Raw genomic sequence first — 18,584 nt, forward strand, 5'->3', positions numbered from 1 at the left:
ACCCCACAAACACGGGGCGAACATACAAACTTCACACAGATATGGCCTTGGTTAGGAATTGAACTCATGACCCCAGTGCTGTGAGGCAGAAGTGCTAACTACTAAGCCACCGTGCTGCCACATATACCTGTCACTTGCACTGCTAATTGCTGGGTATTGCTTGTTCCTATGTAGGGGCTGCTGCTCTGACCTGTGTCCCATCAATAAGTATTCTGGTTTTCTGCATCCCTTCAGGCTCCTGATTCTTTCTGCTTCCTGTTTGGTTTCGGTTTTATTCTATAATTTCCCAGGACTGTTATCCCATTGCACCTTCCAGCTTTCAGTTGCTTCTACTACACTACCAGCTGTATTCAAGTACTGGTATCCAAAACTGATTCTCAGAGACTGTTTCCACTTCAGGCAAGTCTGCCATGTTGTCATTCTGTAAGCCTGTAAACTTTATACTATTGCTTTAAGTTTAGAGTTTACCTGCCCTTCTGTGACTTTACTAAATGGCGGGTTTGGAAAAGTGGAGATGTTGCCTATAACAACCAATCAGATTCTAGTTATCATTTATTTAGTGCTGTGGTTCCCAAACTTTCTCAGTTCGAGGCACCCTTAGGGTCACCATAATTTTTCCAAGGCACCCCACAGCAAAAATAATTACCGGCTAGTCCCGTTTTTTAAGTAGTTGAGTCAAAACGACGTAAGATGTATTTAGAACCCTTCATCATCACATTGTGCCCCTTCATCATATCACTCTGTATCCCCTTCGCCATCTTATACCCTGTTTCCCCCTCTTCACTATCTGAAACCCTGTCCCCTTCTTCGCCCTCTCACACTCTGTCCTCCTCTTCGCCATCTCTCACTCTGTCCCCCCCTTCAGCATCTCTCTCTGTCCCTCCCTTCAGCGTCTCTCTCTGTCCCCCTCCTTCAGCGTCTCTCTCTGTCCCCCTCCTTCAGAGTCTCTCTCTGTCCCCTTCCTTCAGCGTGTCTCTGTCCCCCTCTTCAGCGTCTCTATCTGTCCCCCCCTTCAGAGTCTCTCTCTGTCCCCTTCCTTCAGCGTGTCTCTGTCCTGCTCCTTCAGTTTCTGTCTCTGTCCCCCTCCTTCAGAGTCTCTCTCTGTCCCCTTCCTTCAGCGTGTCTCTATCCCCCTCTTCAGCGTCTCTATCTGTCCCCCCCTTCAGCATGTCTCTCTGTCCCCCTCTTCAGCGTGTCTCTCTGTCCCCCTCCTTCAGCGTCTCTCTGTTTCCCTTCACTCTCCGTTCCTTTACTTACCTTCTTGCTTTATGTTCCGCTGTCTTCTGTCCTCTCTGCTGCTGCTGCTGCTCCTCACTGACGCTGTCGGACGTGATGACGTCACGCCTGGCAGTCAGTGAGAACAGTGAGGAGGATCCGGCGCTAGATGGGTAAGTTTTTTATTTTTTTTATTATTATTCTTCAGCCATTAAGTGTTCCGCTAACCTGCCATCATGTGTGTTGAACATAATAAAGTTCATTATTATTTCACCTATTTTTTACTCCTCTTCCAATTGTTCGGTTAAACGCACAGATATTTAGAACACTTTACCCATCACCACACCCCCACAACTCGGAATTATGGGATTGGTTCAGCATAACATCAACCAATTCGGTGTTACTGGGCAGAACAGGACTGAACAGTGCATATAATAAAGACTATTACACTTTATTTCACATATTCTTTTTATTCCTTTTTTTGTATTTTTATACTGTTTGGTATGGCTTTACAGTCAACGACTGCTCAGAAATGAACATTTTCTCACACACTATAAACAGACAAATGTTATTTTTTTTTTCCAACAAAATACACACGTGCATTTGGTTTAATTTTTTTTTAGTCAATGCTTCATTTTGTATGAGTCAACTTTATTTTCTCCTGTTTATATATTTTTTTTCCTCTTTAAAACAAAAAGAAAACGGGTGGGCCTCTCCAGTAGCGGCTCTATTCCTCTTATAATTGTTAAAAAGAAAAAAATTTGAGCATGCTATGAAGTCCATGCAATCCTCAGTGAGTCCAATTGAAATACAGGAGTTTGGAGGAAGAGTGCCAGCACCGGAAGCAGGACCACCACCCAAGAGGAATTCATAATATAGGTCAAGCTTTTTTATTCCCCCTGCAAGTAGCCAAAATTGAAAGCACAAAATCATGGCCTATAGCTCATACAAAGAGAATCTCATAATGAAATTTAAAATTTCACATCTTTATTTGTTCATATCAAGATGATATGACATGTACACCCAACCCTTGGAGCTCCCCCACGGCTTTTGAGCTCAGTTTATTAAAGATTTGGGCATCTAATCTATTCCTCAATATTTACTTTCAGAAGCTTGTGGATAGACAAAGGATATCGGTCATTTTTAAGTGAGACGATGGGTGGAAGTAACTCCAAATTCAAACATCTGGAAGCACTCAACAGGTTGCAAATGATGAAGACATCAAGATGACTTTAATTGACATATGGATATTGCACACCCCCCCTTAAGCAATGGACACGTAAACACGTTAGTAGGAAATATACCTTGTAGGACTTTGGATGTGTCTACACAGAACTGGTGAATGATTACTAAACACTGGTCATCTTTACACACATTTGTGGACTTTGCCTATCCAAAAATTGATTCAACGTAGGTCTTGAACGGCTATGCGTATCCTTCTTCTTGAATATACACGTATATAGTTTTGGGAATACGTATATCTTGGCATTGTCGTTTTATAACAACAATAATCTGTTTCTACCAAGAAATGGGAATTAATATATCCGCTTCTATCACAAAAGCCATTAGGCACAACGTTTATTATTAGGCCACCAAGTTAATGAAAAGGCCTTGTGGCATTCAGCTGGCAATTCGGTTCTTTCCTTATAGCATAAGGTTTTTTTGCTGAAATACATTGGCCAGTGTACCGTATATGTTTGTCCAAACTGTAACCATACACTGTAAAGAAGAGTATAACCCACCCCTTTACTCCATGTCAGGGCTGGAAGACAAACCCTTCGGAAAATTGTGATCACCACCACAAACATAGAACAGTCGTCCAAAATCAGAAATCTCGCTCACCGTAATAACAATGGTAAAGTTACCTCTTTTTTTTTTTTTATAGAAAGGAAAAAGCCACCAATTACCACTCAACTTGACATTGTTATCAGTCTCACACACACATAATGCACATTATTACATGTATCAATATAAAGACAGTCAACAGAAAAGTGCTTACATCTCACAACAAGAGTCTAACAAGTTCTCCTGATGCCTCGTGGTCACCACCGTTACTAAGTAAGAACTCTTCACCAAAACAACCGCAGTGATGGTGAAGTGAATGAGTGTGGTACACAACGATCTTCAGAAACCTTTCTTTCAGTTCTCGTCAGATGTTCCAGAAGTTTTGTGGTGTCCACGTGAGAGATACTCAAGGGATGAGGCAAGCGTTGTAACCAAGACGGTAGCTTTGAAACCAGGAAACGAGTCAAAAGACCATAGCGGCATTGCTTTGGAAGTCAAGCGCTGTACCCTCCACTCGGGGAGGCAAAATGAGGCCGAGAGGAGAGGCTTTTCCTTTACATGCAGATCACTCTGACTTAATGCTACTGAATGTTGCTTGATGTAAAAGATTTAGCACTGTTCTGTGTTTCCTTCATTATCACCCATGCGGGATTTAGTGCATTGCTGGAGTTTGAAATGGGGAGTAATAAGTCAGGCAGTGTCCTCTCTCCCCGTCCTCCTGACCTCGATGTCAGAAAGGCCTTTAGAAGTCCACCATGGCTCGGTGTATGTTCAACCAAAATGATTACTCTATGGCTTTAAGGAAATCTACATTTTTTTTTGTTCTGTAATTTTCTGGTGCATGTTTTACAGCCTTGTCTTCTTTTTTTGTCCTTCTCAGGAGTCTTGTACCCTCCTCATTTAAACGGGTGTGATGAAGAGGAAACAGACAGAGCGAAGCCTGTGGCTCAGATACCTGTGGAACAATAAATTCATGTCAGTATGCCTGTTATATGAAAGTTGCAACATTACAGCTTTAGAACGGTACAGAAATGGAAATTGCTCAATCAATTTATATGTTCATAGTAGGAGCTTTTAAGGATGAGTATATCCAGAAAGGCACAAATACAGAGAACAATCCTTCAACACATTGTTTCAACCAGTAAAAGAGCCGCTACTTCTACTTGTACATAAAAATGTAGAATTCTCAGTTACACACACTTACAAATGCATGATAAGCCACCAACCACGTCAAGGCGCTGCTGCTAATAGTCTGGTCCTAACTATAAACAATGTCCCTATTTTTGAGTCATACATATATATGTTTTAAAATTGAACGCTAACTTACCAAAGGGTACCCCGAAACGCCTCCAAAGTATTATAGCGGGTCTAACGATTATGTCTTATAATGTAGCGCTCTGTCATTTTAAACTGATCCAGTATTACCCAAAATTAGGTATCATTTATTCATTATATTGTGCTTTATTATTAAGCATTAAAGTTTTCTGCAGCGCTGCACTGTAGGAAGATAAAAGAACATTGGGAACAGTACATGAACATGACTTAAGGAAAAAGATCTTAATCTGGGTACACAGCTATGCAATCTTACTTCAGGTGCATCTTCTCTCTACATCTCCAACCTCATCTCCATTCAGGCTCCATCCCGCCCTCTGCCAATGACCCTCACCTCTCTACCCCCTGGTTACCTCCACCCACGATCGTATCCAAGACTTCTCCCGTGCTGCCCCCCTCTGCTGGAACCAGCTCCCCGCTCCATCAGAACCTCCCCCAATTTGTCCAGCTTCAAACGGACTTTAAAAACCCACCTTTTCTTAAAAGCCTTCCAGTCTCCCACTTACCTCCCTCCTTGTCATTCTCCTCTCCCCTCCTCTTCTTCCCCCTTCCCCCTTCCCCGTCTCAGCCTCTGTTCTCCCTCTTTCCTCCTCCAACCCTTGTGTCTCTGTCCGTCCAGCGCCCCCCGTGGATTGTACGCTCCTTCAGCAGGGCCACCTCTCCACCACTTATAACTCTGCTCTCCAGCTACTCAGCCTCTTCCGTGAGGTCCTTCTGCCCTTCTAACCCCTCTTTCTACTCTCTCTACCCCGCTGGGGCTCTCACCTGTCATCTAGCTGTACTTTGAGCTTCCGAGTTATTGTGCTTTTTGTTAACTGTACCGTGCTGTCTCACCCTGTACTGTGATTCTGTAAATAAAAATTTATAATAATAATAATAAATCTTCTGTAACGATTTCACCAATGATTGAAAGTCCTAATGAGCAGGCTGATTCATGCGTACACACATACACAATTTACCTCCAGCTCTGTGATCTTTATCTCTCATAACCATCTCCTGAAATACATTGATCCATAGTGGATCATGATCTTTAGGATGTTTAGAAAACCAAATCAACAGATGCGATGTGTATTGGCATGATAAAACATAATCGTGGGAGCGTGCGCACTCTTGCAATATCTGACCAAACAGTTGTGAATTGTGTGATCTACACGATAGTTGCATAAATGTGTACCCAGCTGTACAATCTAGTATGCTGCTGCAACTATCAGCGATTCTATAATAATACTAAATAAAACATACTTAAGCCCAACATTCCAGTAATATTATTTTTTGGAGGTTTTTTTTGCCTCCCGGTTGCCTTATCCCTCTAATTTGTTGTCAGCTCAGCCTAATGGCTACATCATTGTAGCCAAATAAATGGCATGGAGGAGGTTCAATAGCAATCTAGCAGTTTAAAAAGAAAATACCACCACAGCTTTAGAAGAAATGATCTGATAGGTAATTACAGAGGTGGAACTAATGACCGGTGCTGGGAAGCAGGGAGGAGGGATGTAGGGCCCACAGCTCGCTAGTTCTACGTGCAGCGGGCCCTATTATCTCCATGGGCTCAGGTGCCCTGCACCTGCTTCACCAATGGTAGTTCCACCACAATTATCCATACTCCAATCTGCCTTTAATGTGTATGTTGGAGATGTCACTAATCTGTGTGTTATCATATGGTTGTATATTCACCTTTTAAGGCAGTTATTCAAAGGCCAATATTTAGAACAATAGCGCAACGACACCAGCTTAATTGTAATGTCTTCAAACCCAAGTAATTGATGAAGTGACCATGTATGTTTATGTTACTGCTGTTTCGACAATAAGACTGTTTGTAACTATTGTAATCTCAAGCTCTACCCTTGGATCTATCCCCAACCCAACAGGTGGTCATGACTTTTGAGCTTGTTTTGTTGTTCTAGGGAAAGGTCATTGAACACCCTTTTCAATAAGTCAATATATAACTGTATGAAAGCACCTCTATTTGTGACTTTCCCTTATGACCAGCAAATCTGCAGTATTTAGTTGCCCCTTCTTTACTTCTTTTCTTTTGACTCCTGACTAGTACTAGTTGACTATGGACATCTGAGGATCTGTACCCCCAATCCCAGTAATGAAGGAGGACACGGCCAACATTAAACCGAACATCCAGAAAGTAAATTTATCAAGTTGAGAGTTTTCCGGTGGGTTTGAAAAGTGGAGATGTTGACTATAGCAACCAATCAGATTCTAGCTGTCATTTTATAGAATGTACTAAATAAATAAAAACTATAATCTGATTGGTTTTTCAAACCCGTCGGAAAACTCTCAGCTTTATACATTTAACCCCCACTGACTGAAGACAGTGCATTTGACACCAAAATCTCCCCCCTCGATTTTGACATGAGTCCCACAATACCCTGCATCTGTGGTTTCCAGGTTGCCCCAATTTCCCTCACCATTTTCACATGCAACCCAAGACAGAGAGACAATGACCTGCCCAGGGGTTGCGTCAAGGAAGACACCTTCACACAATCACTGGGCATGTCACTGTAATCCACAAGATCATCACACGTAGCTTCTTAAACACTAGGTGCTGCTCTGACCATTGTGATGACCTGCTCGGCTGGTTACACACAGGCATGTAGGAAAAATGAATACAAAAGTCACTCCGACCCTGGCTCAATGCACCAAAAAACTAATCTGAACAATAACGATTGCCAGTTGTTTTAATATAAACCAATATCTGAAATGTTAAAGATTTGCGTGTAACATTAAAATCACAGTTTATCACTTTTTTTTGCAACAAAACAAAAAAAAAAAAAAAAACATAACAGTAGTTTGAAGAAACACTATTCAGGGGTCTATTTATCAACAGGTCTCTTTATCCGGGGGCTAGGCATATTTGTCCCTTATCGTCACAATTTATTTAAAAAATCAGATCCGCGCATACACGTGACAGCCAGTCATAGCACAGTGGAACTGCAAGTCAATATCTTGGCTTTTAGTTTCACGAGCTAAAAAAAATAAATAAAAATTAAATAAATAAAGATAAAAAAAAATAAAAAAATACATAAAATTGTAAAACCCATGTCTTGGAGGTGGCTTTATTTAAAAAAGGAGGGTAAGTGGTGTGTAACATTATTATTATTAGTATTACCATTTATTTATATAGCGCCACTAATTCCGCAGCGCTGTACAGAGAACTCACTCACATCAATCCCTGCCCCATTGGGGCTTATAGCCTAAATTCCGTAACACACACAGACAAACAGACACACACACAGACTAGGGTCAATTTGTTAGCAGCCAATTAACCTACCAGTATGCTTTTGGAGTGTGGGAGGAAACCGGAGCACCCGGAGATAACCCACGCAACCACAGGGAGAACATACAAACTCTACACAGATAAGACCACGGTTGGGAATTGAGCTCATGACCCCAGTGCTGTAAGGCAGAAGTGCTAACCACCAAGTCACCATGCTAAATCAAGTAATTTGGCCCCTCACAGCAAAATGCCGCTTTCACGTCAGCGTACAGCAAGGCCAAAATGAAGTGGTTTGTGGAGAATCACGTCATTAAGTACCCCGTCCCCCTTAACAGCTACATAGGCTGCTATGTCGATAGTTACGCCATTGTTGCCTATACAACCGGTTAGGTAGCAGATATAATTCTAAACCTAAACCTCCTACCCGTAAAAGCACAAATACATAATTGCCAGTGATATGTTTCAAAACACCGAACAGCAATTTTCTGCCACATAGCAACTTCCCCTCTTTTTATTTCCTAATGTAATGGAATTCTACTATATATAAGCAGGCATTTTCTGCTATGGTTGCCATAACAACCAGGGTAATGGCAAAGTATTTATTCCTTAAGTACCGCATTACATGTGCATTGTTATTTTGTGTATTAGATCGTGTATATTTTTTTGTTAAGAAAAAAAAACCTAATGGATTTCTCCATGTCACTCAACATCTCCCACGAATGTAGTATTTATTGTACAGACTCAGACTGTCATTTGCAATTCTGAGAATATTTACCTTTTCTCATTTAAACTGTGTCACTTGTTTATGCATGTATTTATCATCACGCTACGTATAGAGAGCTGCGCTAGACTGGACAATATTTCTGTTATGTTGTAGCACAGGCTGATCTGTACTGTATCACTTTTTTTCAATTATCAGACAAGTTCTTTTTCAATTAATTTCTGCTCAATAGACGCTGCCATATTTCTTCAAATAAAGTCAATCTTCTGTCGCAATTCACAAATATAGGGTACGTACTGGTGGGTACAGTGTTGACCACCGATGCTACGTCTACCGGGAGCAGCTTATTGACTCATGTCCAATCAATAGTTGTACCTGGCATGCAAATTAGTGATCTATTGATTACTAATTTGCCAATTGCTGGGACAGTCTTTATTGTAAGTGGTAACTGTTGTACATGTTAATGTTTTTGTTATAGTGATAGAAATATGCCTCAAAATATGCTTTCTTGTACAAAGTGCACCGGAAAGGTGGAAAGGGCTTGTCAGTTATCCCTCTCAATGTTTTAACTCTGTTACTCTGGACCAGTGCCTCCAAAAATTCCAGATTTCCTGGTCTTGACCTGTTCTTTCCCGGAAAAACCGGGAAAAACAGGGGGGAAATGATGGAAACACTGAGGAAAACCAAGAAAAATAGGGGGAAAAAACTTTAGATGGAAACACTGCTTGGGACAGAATGTCTGCCGTAAAAGAATCATGGTTAGGTCACACCGGGGAAGTGCCTAGACCTCCTGAACGACTAGATTGCCTCCTAACTTTACTACCCTAAAATCTTCCTCCATATTCCTGATCTCGCCAGAGGCTGGTGAGCGTGAAACAGCTCCCAACTGTCCTATCAAGATACGGGGTGGTCACCCGAAATTCACGTATGGTCTCAATGATAGTATAGGCCAAGGCCCATTCTCTGCTACCTCTAGGGAGGTTGTACTTAGTTATAGGCTTCAGAGATACAGTGCTGAGGCTTCTATAAGTCTCACAGACAGGAAACATTTTTAAGAATCTGGCTGCATTGTAAGATTGTTGGTGAAGCTGAGAAGATGAGCCATCGATTGGTTAGTAATCAGGGGGTGAAGTTGAGCAGTGGTTAAAGGGCCTGGAGATGAGCATGACCAGTCTATGTCATGTCACCTCCACCTCCAAGACCCGCTGTCTCCTGGCCCCTGCCATTGTAAGGTTGTTGGAGAAGCTGATAAGATGAACCATTGATTGGTTAGCAATCAGGGGGTGAAGTTGAGCATTGGTTATAGGGTCTGGAGGCGAGTGTGACCAATCTATGCCAGGTCACCTCCACCTCCAAGACCCGCTGTCCCCTGGCCCCTGCCATGGTCCTGAGATGACAGTGGAGGCTTCTTCTCAACATGCGCCTGTTGGGTTGGGTTCTCTTTTAAGATAAATAAAAGGAAAACTAATCCTTTTCCAAAATTCCAAGATTGAGCAATATTTTCTCCTTGATTGGTGGATGGTGGAAAAAGATTTAAATGCCTAGATCACTGCTTTGGTGGACCGAAGACATCTATATCTTCGATGATGTCTAACTGTAGTCGGGTAAAGATTTCACTTTGATTTGTATATATCCAAGAATAAACGTTATTTAAAAAAACAAAATAAAATACAATTACTTTACATAGATTAAACCCCCAGTGGAAATCACTCAATGCACTGAATGCGGATTGAGTGCTGAGGACCTATCATTCAAAGTATGTATAAAGGCAAATCAATCCGTAGCTGATCGACTGGCTGACTTTTAATTATTGGGGAAAGGAAATCCATACTTTTGCAAAAGGCCTGCAAATTAAAATGTTGATTTTCTATAATAACTTTTGTAACTGTTTAAAGTAATTCTCCTACTTTCAGTGCTTTTAATAATAAATGATTGAGGTCTCATCACTATAACAGCCCCAACAATGGTCATTCATTTTCCTTGACAATGCATTGAGTCTACAACTGGAACATGAGTACTTGGGTACCAAGAGTTGTGTACTTAACTAATTGTACATACATTGGGGGGAAGGGTTACATTCTTCATATTTTGGCAATACAGAGTATTTTTCTGGGACAGTTAATATATAATGTGGTCAATCGTACTACTTAATTATGCAGCTTCATCCTTCCGATCATTAGTGTGCAGGGGCACTGAGAGGGGGCACTGAGAGGGGGTAGGGGCTCAGTCCTGCCTGTTAGTGGGAAGAGCCACCGACCTTGTGTGTTCACACCTCCTTGGCAGCTATGGAAGGGTCCCCATGAAGTTGCTGTATTGGGGCCTAAAATTCCTCTTGGCAGACCTGTTAGTATGAATCATCAAAGCTCTACACTCTCTCTGTGCATGATTTTGTACGAATAGAAATAACAAAAGATAATCATGCAAAAAAGGAATATTAGAGGGTGCCTATTGACCTATTCCCGCTACAAATGCACCATGACCATTTTCCTTCTATTATGGCCTTTCCAGTGGTCCAAAGAGAGTACCAACTAGAGATGCTCAGGCTCGGTTCCACAAGAAAAGAACATACCCGAACTTAGCAGATCCGAGTACCGAGCCGAGCCGGTTCGGTACTTTCACGCTTTTTCGGATTGAAAACGAGGCAAAACGTCATATGTTACATCGTCGGCTCTCGGATTTCGCGATTTTTGGATTCCTTTTTAAGATCCAACATAATCCCAAGGACAATTCCATCTTGCACCACTTTTCTTTTCTGCCACTGCTGTGTGCCAATGTGTCCTAGATGTGCTAGGAACTGCCTTGTGTTTGTGTCATTGCTCTGTCGCTTACCATCCAGCCAGGTCGCTGCAGTATTTGTCCGAAAGTGTATGAAAATAATATTGTGACCTGTGAGGTGGTCAAAATTGACTGCAGATGACTTGAAATTAGTGTTATTGAGGTTAATAATAATGTAGGAACAAAAAAAGTGCAAAATTATGTGATTTTAGCATATTTTAGGATTTTTTCTAAAAAATCCAAAACCAAAACACATGAGGGCGATTTTGCCAAAACCAAAACCAAAACACGAAACTAATCCAGATCCAAAACCAGTTCACGGGGGTCAGTGAGCATCTTTAGTACCAACCCGACCTGACCATATAAAGTAACATTTAGGGCAAGTATCAGAATTAGGCACAGTAGGCTTATGCCTACTGGTGTCAGGGGCTATGATGCATCTTAAACAAATTAAGTTAAGGATTGAGAAAAGTTTTTATTAAGATCGGAATATGTTACAGTACAATGATTTCTCTGAGGATGAGATGAGCTATGTAGATTCAGCGACAGGGCCAGAAATGGCACGCAATGCTCTGCAGAAAAGAGGTGTGGCTAGTTGAAAAGGTGGGGCTTAATGTGCCAAATATTGTGCCTAATGGCTCCAAATATGTTAAACTCTTGCTCATACCATAGGGGGTCTCATTTTGTAGAGGATAATTTTATTTCAGGACATCCTGTCAGATTCTTATATCCTGCAGATGACCTCAAATTCACAAACCAGAGCTTATCACAAGCCTACAAAACTGCATCCTGACTGCTTGGTCGCAATGCTACAGGGGAGAGACAGGTAGGACCTCAAATAGTTTGCCAAAGTGCAACTCAAAATGTTCACCTACTTCTTGGCACTTGGAGATTCCTCTGCAAACTAGGTTTGCGTGGAGGTGGAAAAACCTCAAGATGTGCACTGTGCAAAAGTATAAAAGTCATATTAATGGTCAGCCTACTAACACCTAGCACCATGTATTTCATAAAATTAAAACATTTGATTTTTGTCCCAAAATACTGCTCATTATGTGTCTGATTCATTAAGGCACGAAAAACAAATGTATTGTGCACTTTTTAAAAAAAACATACGTACATCAAACGTACGTACATCCGTAGGAGTGGTTGTATATATACGTCTGTTGACGGATATGGGTGTAGGTGCCCTCTGCTCTGACAGACAATACACACTGCATTATACATCCAATATATACGTTTAATATAAAGTCACAAAAGAACGCACAGTAAAAATTTAATTAATGTCACCTGTTAATAATATAATCATTAATGACAAAACATTTAAAAAATATATTTTTTTAATTTAAAATTAAACTTTATTAAGATGTTATTAGTGTCTACTGTACATAAAATGTATTTTTACAGTTGCTTCAGATTTCAAACACATGTTCTAGCATGTATACGCGATCGTCATCATTATCACCTGGCACTTACATCCGACTTGTAGCTGGTGCAAGTGATATGACAGAATAACACATACCTTTGAGATGCCCAAAGCTTGAATTAGATGCCGCTTTGTGCGCTCGAACTTGGCACGCTCTTACTGTACATTGACTATGTGCATACTCCCTAATATCTGCTAGGTATGAGTCGGAACATAAATAGCTGTGCACCTTTCCACAAGGCTAGCAACATGCCTAATAATATTTTCTATTAACCCCTTTATTTTATTTTAATAATCTTCCTCCGCAAAATGAAATCTTGTTTTTGCGCGTCTCTGACTAAACTAAACAAACCTCTGCGCCTACTTCATACTTAGCAAGGAACATCCAGGCTGCGCCTGACACCTCTCACCTGTCGACGCAAACATCGGCTTCATCCATGCACTTTGGTGAAAATTTAGGCCCACCAGCGCCAATTGAGGAACGCAATGTCAAAAAAGAGGATTCTGCACCAAGCCTAGACTGTTATGCGCTGCAAAGATGACCTCTATAACGCAATAGATGACCTCTATAACGCCACACATGACCTCTATGAAGCCACAGATGACCTCTATAACGCCATAGATGACCTCTATAACGTCATAGATGACTTCTATAACGCCATAGATGACCTTTATAACATCATAGATTACCTCTATAACGCCAAGTGCTGCTATTTGATGAATTAATCTAATGACCGATAGGAGTTTTAATTTATCGCCGCAGTCATTATATACAGAGCTGTGGTATCGCTGTAAGCTCCATTCCCCACACTAGAACCGCACTTCGAAAAAAACAAAAACCCCTAAAACTGTTCCTGGGATTCACAGACGTGTCTACAAAACATATTTCTGGGGTCACAATTACAAAACAAAAGCACAACACTTCTTGAGCAAATATTAGCTTGTTACATACATTATTTAAGGATGGAAGTGTCCCTTAAGGCCGCCTAGTTTCTGACTGATGAACGGTATCCGTGTCTGGCCTCACTCCACCTTCCTGTTCCTCAGAACCCTCCTGCTCTATTCTTCTTTCCTTTCACTACAGCATGGAGAGCAATGCTCAATGCATACACACACACACACACACACACACATCTTCACAGCAGTGTACGCTCTGTTATTTCCCACTTAACTCACGTCCGGATCAGCCTGCACCACACAATGCCTAGTACAGCTCATAGAGCATAGATCTGACTCTGCAGCAAATTAGCTTGAATTTAATTATACAGCAAATATCAATGAATCATTGTCATAGAGCAGTAGATCCTGTGGTGGTAGCGTGATCTACCCCAGAAAAATAAACATAAAGGCACAACCGTGTTACCCCACACAGGGCGAGCTTTACTTAGGAGGCTTTTTAGTTTTAGAGCGGAAAATAGGAATATCTACAGTATGTGACATAGTGTTTGCTCATTCTTTAAAGCCATTTACTTCTGTAGCATGCAATAAAATATTTATGGAATACCACTAGTACTGTAATTGTCAATCTACAGCTACCAGAAGTCTGATTCCCGCACACACGCATAGGCTGCGAGGGTTAAGTGTAGGGTTTTGGGTGGGGGTGGGGTGAATTTAAATGATATGGCAGAGAGGTGCTCTCGTGGGACTCTATTACAGCATCCCTCTTTTTTCTTCTGGTTTTTTTAAATGACATTTCGCATTTCTTTAAATATGCATATTGTACTTAATATACAGTATGCCATTGTATAGTTTATATTTTTATAATATTGTACAATAAATATATATCATAAATGGAAGGGCTATGCATCACCACCTCCTGGTCATAAGTGGCACTGTATTTGTTTGTTTTTTCTGTTTAATTTTCTTAGCAGTTTTTGGGCAATTTTCCTTTGGAAATTGCAGAAGTATGAGATCCAAGTGGTGGATAAAGTGCGTTTATGGAAGCGGAGCTTGGCTTGCTAGACCTACAGAGCTCTGCTTTTCCATACTTGCCTACTCTCCAGGGAATTCCCAGGAGGTGGGGCATAATGGCTGGTGCAATTGGCACAATCATCCCCTGACCCCCACTATGCAATGCCGTGAATACCATCATTTCATAGCAGGGGGGCGGGGCCACATTGTGACGTGGGGGGTTGTTTCCAGTTGCCAAGGACCCCTTCCCCTTGCCCTTGATTCACAACAGTCCACAGTGTGATTTAGAAGGAGGGAGCCTCTTCTAGGAACCTCCTCCTGCTGTTTGAATTAAAATATACTACAACCGTCTGCAGTCTTACAACCATTTTAGTGAGTATCTGTCTATATTTTAATGAACTTTGGCTTCAACAAAATGGCCGCTGTGATTGTTCAAACTTTTGTTTCTGTCACTTTAGAGGAAAGGAAAATGCAGTAAAATTAAGTTACTTGTTATATTCTGCAGTTTCTTGGCTGTTGAGAGAGATGTGAAGTTCTAGGTGAGTAACTATAACATTAATTGTATTTTTTTTTTTATTTAATTGGATATGAGTGGGAGATTAGTATTCATTTTGTTGTATTTTTTTTTTTACAAGGTTTTACATTTTATTATGATTAATAATAATGTGGGTTTTTAATGTACAGCCTATTTTATGACTCATTTTTTAACATACATTATTACATTTGTATTCATTGTATTTTTCTTTTTTTATTATTATTGTGGCAAGTGTTTTTGGGAATTTTTATTTTGTTTCTTTTTTTCTGAAACCAAGCATTTGGAAACCCTCCTCTAGAAAAGCCCCCGCTGTAGCTGTATTAGTGTATAATGCTAAATAAAGGCAGATGACACATGAATAGTAAATAATGTATGAAAATTCAAGAATTACAAGCTCCCCACTACAAGGCTGGTTGTGAATGTAGATGTGTGTATTCATACATGAAAACTAATCAAGGCATTTGCAGCAGCAGAATTCGTAATTAGTAATGCTCATTAGAGTCGACAGACAGGGCCATTAATAACGCATTGAGCAGATTTTTGAAAGCGTCAGTATGTTAGGGAAGATGGAAAAAGCGGCATTAGCCATTATACACATTGTACAAGTGTCACTGAACACTAAATTTGTTTATGACTCCCATTCTGCTATGATCTGTAACAGGGAACCTCAGTCTTCTGAATGCTTATAAAATGCTTTGTTAGGTTTGTGTGGCAATATGTCGCTGTATTATAATATAGCAAAAAGGACAATGACAGACAAAAGAAATTGTTGCTGTCTTGGTCCAATAGCTACAGGACCATAATCCATCTGGATGCATGTATCAGTACCTGTCTATCACTGTGGATTCTGAAGACCAACAGATAAGGGTTGGCATGTTATGTGCAAATAGCATAATGGGCCCTGTTACGGTTTATGTCACTCATTCAATGATAGTCCTCTCTAATAAGGTTGATGAAGGCATTACAAGTCTTCCTGGCTTTCAGGTGCTGATCGTTTGAGCTGCTATGAAGAAGATAATTCCAGCAAACTACCTTCAGTTTTATTACACTTCTGAGCCAAGGCACCTCCTAGCAAACTACAACTATGTTGACCATTTAAATCAAAATATCAGCAACAGATGGCTCTGATGGGCTTGATAGCCTTCACTTGCTAAAAGTTAGTGTACAACCTATATACACTACCATAGCCAGGGGCAAACTCAGGATTTTTAAGGATTCCCCCCCCCCCTCCCTACAAAAAAATATAGAGAGAGAGAGAGCTGCTGCGCATGCGTCCGCGCATGCGCAGCAGCTCCATTTTGGCGATGCCGTACTGTACAGCAGCCGCGATACTGTCAAAGTAGTACAATACAGCACCGCCGCGGACGCTTCTGTGACAGCGCCGAGGCTGCTGTACAGTACAGTGCTGCTGTGTAGGGGCAATGTTTAGTGCCCTTTCGTTCTCGGTGGGGAGGGGTTTCTGGAGAACCAGAAACCCCCCCTGCATGCGCCCCTGATAGCAGAACCAAGGACCCTGTTTACACCCACAGACTGGTACCTTGATGCCCAGAGATATGTCTGGCATCACAGATTCAGAGGCCACCAGGGCTACCAGTGATACAATATTAATAACTTCAGTACAATTTATTACGCTTTAATTTATCCCCAAGTCTGATATTTCCGAACAAGGCTCTACTATCAGATAACAAGACGTCATGGTTTACCTACAAGGAATATACAGAAATTTCTGTCACCGGTAACATGAATTCCCTAAGCATTGCACCTTACCTCTCACCATAATGAATTCTCTGTAAATGTATAACGGACAATTTCCACAGCTTGAAATTAGTTTACAGTGCATTCAATCACAGCAATAGATCAAAGGCTGTATAATCAAGGTGTGGAAAGACAAATATGCGTTACAGTCCTCTAACATAACCACTACTCAGCTGATCCTGGCCCTGGTAAGGATATATGTGATACTTATGTACTGTAGACGTCGTGTTCGACACATGTGGGTTATATGTTATCATAATTGCATCTCACTGTATAAAGTCAGAGGGTCTGAGTCATTAAGGGTTAACTGTGCACCTGGGCAAAACCATGTTACATTGGAGGGGGAGGTAAATTTAAAATGTGGGGACAAATTTATTGCTGGGATAGGGCATGTCCTAGATAAACTTTAAATTTAAGTGGAAAAATAACGCTATCAAGCATTTGTGTGCTAGATCATAAAACAGCCAGTATTTTAATTATGTGTAAAATAATAAACTAATTTGCACCCCTTGACTCGTAACATGGTTTATCCTGGAGAACATTTACTCAATTTTTTTTTGCCTTACTTTCCTTGTTGACTCAGGCTAAGAGTGTTTTTTAATATTTACTTAGCAGGAAACCTGTCTGTCCTGCAGGCTCTTTCCCTTAGGATAAATGAATTAACTAGAGATCCGTTGGGATTTCATTCAGAATAGACTGTAAAAAAAAGACTTGTATCTCACGTACCTATAACATTGTTATACAGCTCTATGTTATATAGCTACAGCTATGTTGTACAGTTGTACATTGCTATAAAAAATAAGTGTTAACTTTGTGTTTTGCAGATATGAGTACTGATGACATTTAGAATGTAATGCATTCTGCTTAAAGCGGTTGTTATTATTATTATTATTATTATTATTATTATTATTATTATTATTATTACAGGGGCGCACGCAGGATTGTTAGGGGGGGTTCCCCCCACACAAAAACCCTTCCCCCCGTTTCGGCAGCACTGTATACAATACAGCACCGCCGCGGACGCTTCTTTGACAGCGCCGCAGCTGCTGTATAGTACAGTGCCGCTATGTGGGGCACTTAGTTAGCGGAGGGGAGGGGTTTCTGGAGACCCAGAAACCCCCCTGCGTGCGCCCCTGTATTATTAACATCTTTTGGACAAATCCTCCTTAAACGAATGTGCCATCCACCAGCAACCTCTCATTACCTGAAGTCAGGAGTCGGCTAGCATTTCATCCTGCTTGTTTCCCCCACACATCAATGTATAACACTCCATGCATAGCTCTGCATCAGAGCTGGCTCTCTGTTCACTTTCCGGAGGTAGGGGGGGAATACCCTAAATGACTATAAGTGGGTTTATATTTGAGAAGTTTTGAGAAATTTGTGAAGTGTTTGTATACATTGGAAGTTAATACTGCTTTTCAGATTCACTCCATCTATAAATGGAGGTAATCAACGGTAATTTACAACTCACAAAAATGTAACACCACAGAGCAAGTGTTTTTTTTTTGTGATGTTATGCTCCTAAATTGTATGCCTTGTTTTTTTCTCCCCTCAAAAGGGCCTTGAATTCTAGACCACCTGAGAGATGCCAGAGATTGGGTCTCATCCCTATATTTGTAATGGGAAGAGCTTTGCCCCTTTCATTTGCCCATTTGTGGCAAAACGCATTTGTAGGCACTTCAACCTGTGTGACATCAAGACCCAGATTTAAATGATTGCTTCTCTAGTCGACTTTTCCTATGCCTCCTCCTTTCACCTATCACACCTGAGGTCCATAGTCTGAATGTCCCACCTATATAGAAGACATGTTTAAGTGAAGCCCTAAGCTGAGGGCAATTAAAATATTGTGTTATACTTCATCAGCCCTGGCCATTAGGGGTTAAACAATTTTGGCAGCCAGCCT

At 41.0% G+C, this 18,584-nt stretch overlaps 1 protein-coding gene across 1 annotated transcript in view; it reads right to left on the minus strand.

The window, feature by feature from the left end:
- Nucleotides 1-1,883: 1,883 nt before the first annotated feature.
- The window catches only part of SYT3 (synaptotagmin 3), a 148,888-nt gene continuing 132,187 nt past the window's right edge, over nt 1,884-18,584 (minus strand). Inside the window, exon 11 of the mRNA XM_075191713.1 lies at nt 1,884-3,955. The gene's annotated coding sequence lies outside the window, so the exon portion shown is untranslated. The remainder of the gene's footprint in view (nt 3,956-18,584) is intronic.

Source organism: Mixophyes fleayi, chromosome 11 (assembly GCF_038048845.1).
Source record: "Mixophyes fleayi isolate aMixFle1 chromosome 11, aMixFle1.hap1, whole genome shotgun sequence".
Lineage (NCBI taxonomy): Eukaryota > Metazoa > Chordata > Amphibia > Anura > Limnodynastidae > Mixophyes > Mixophyes fleayi.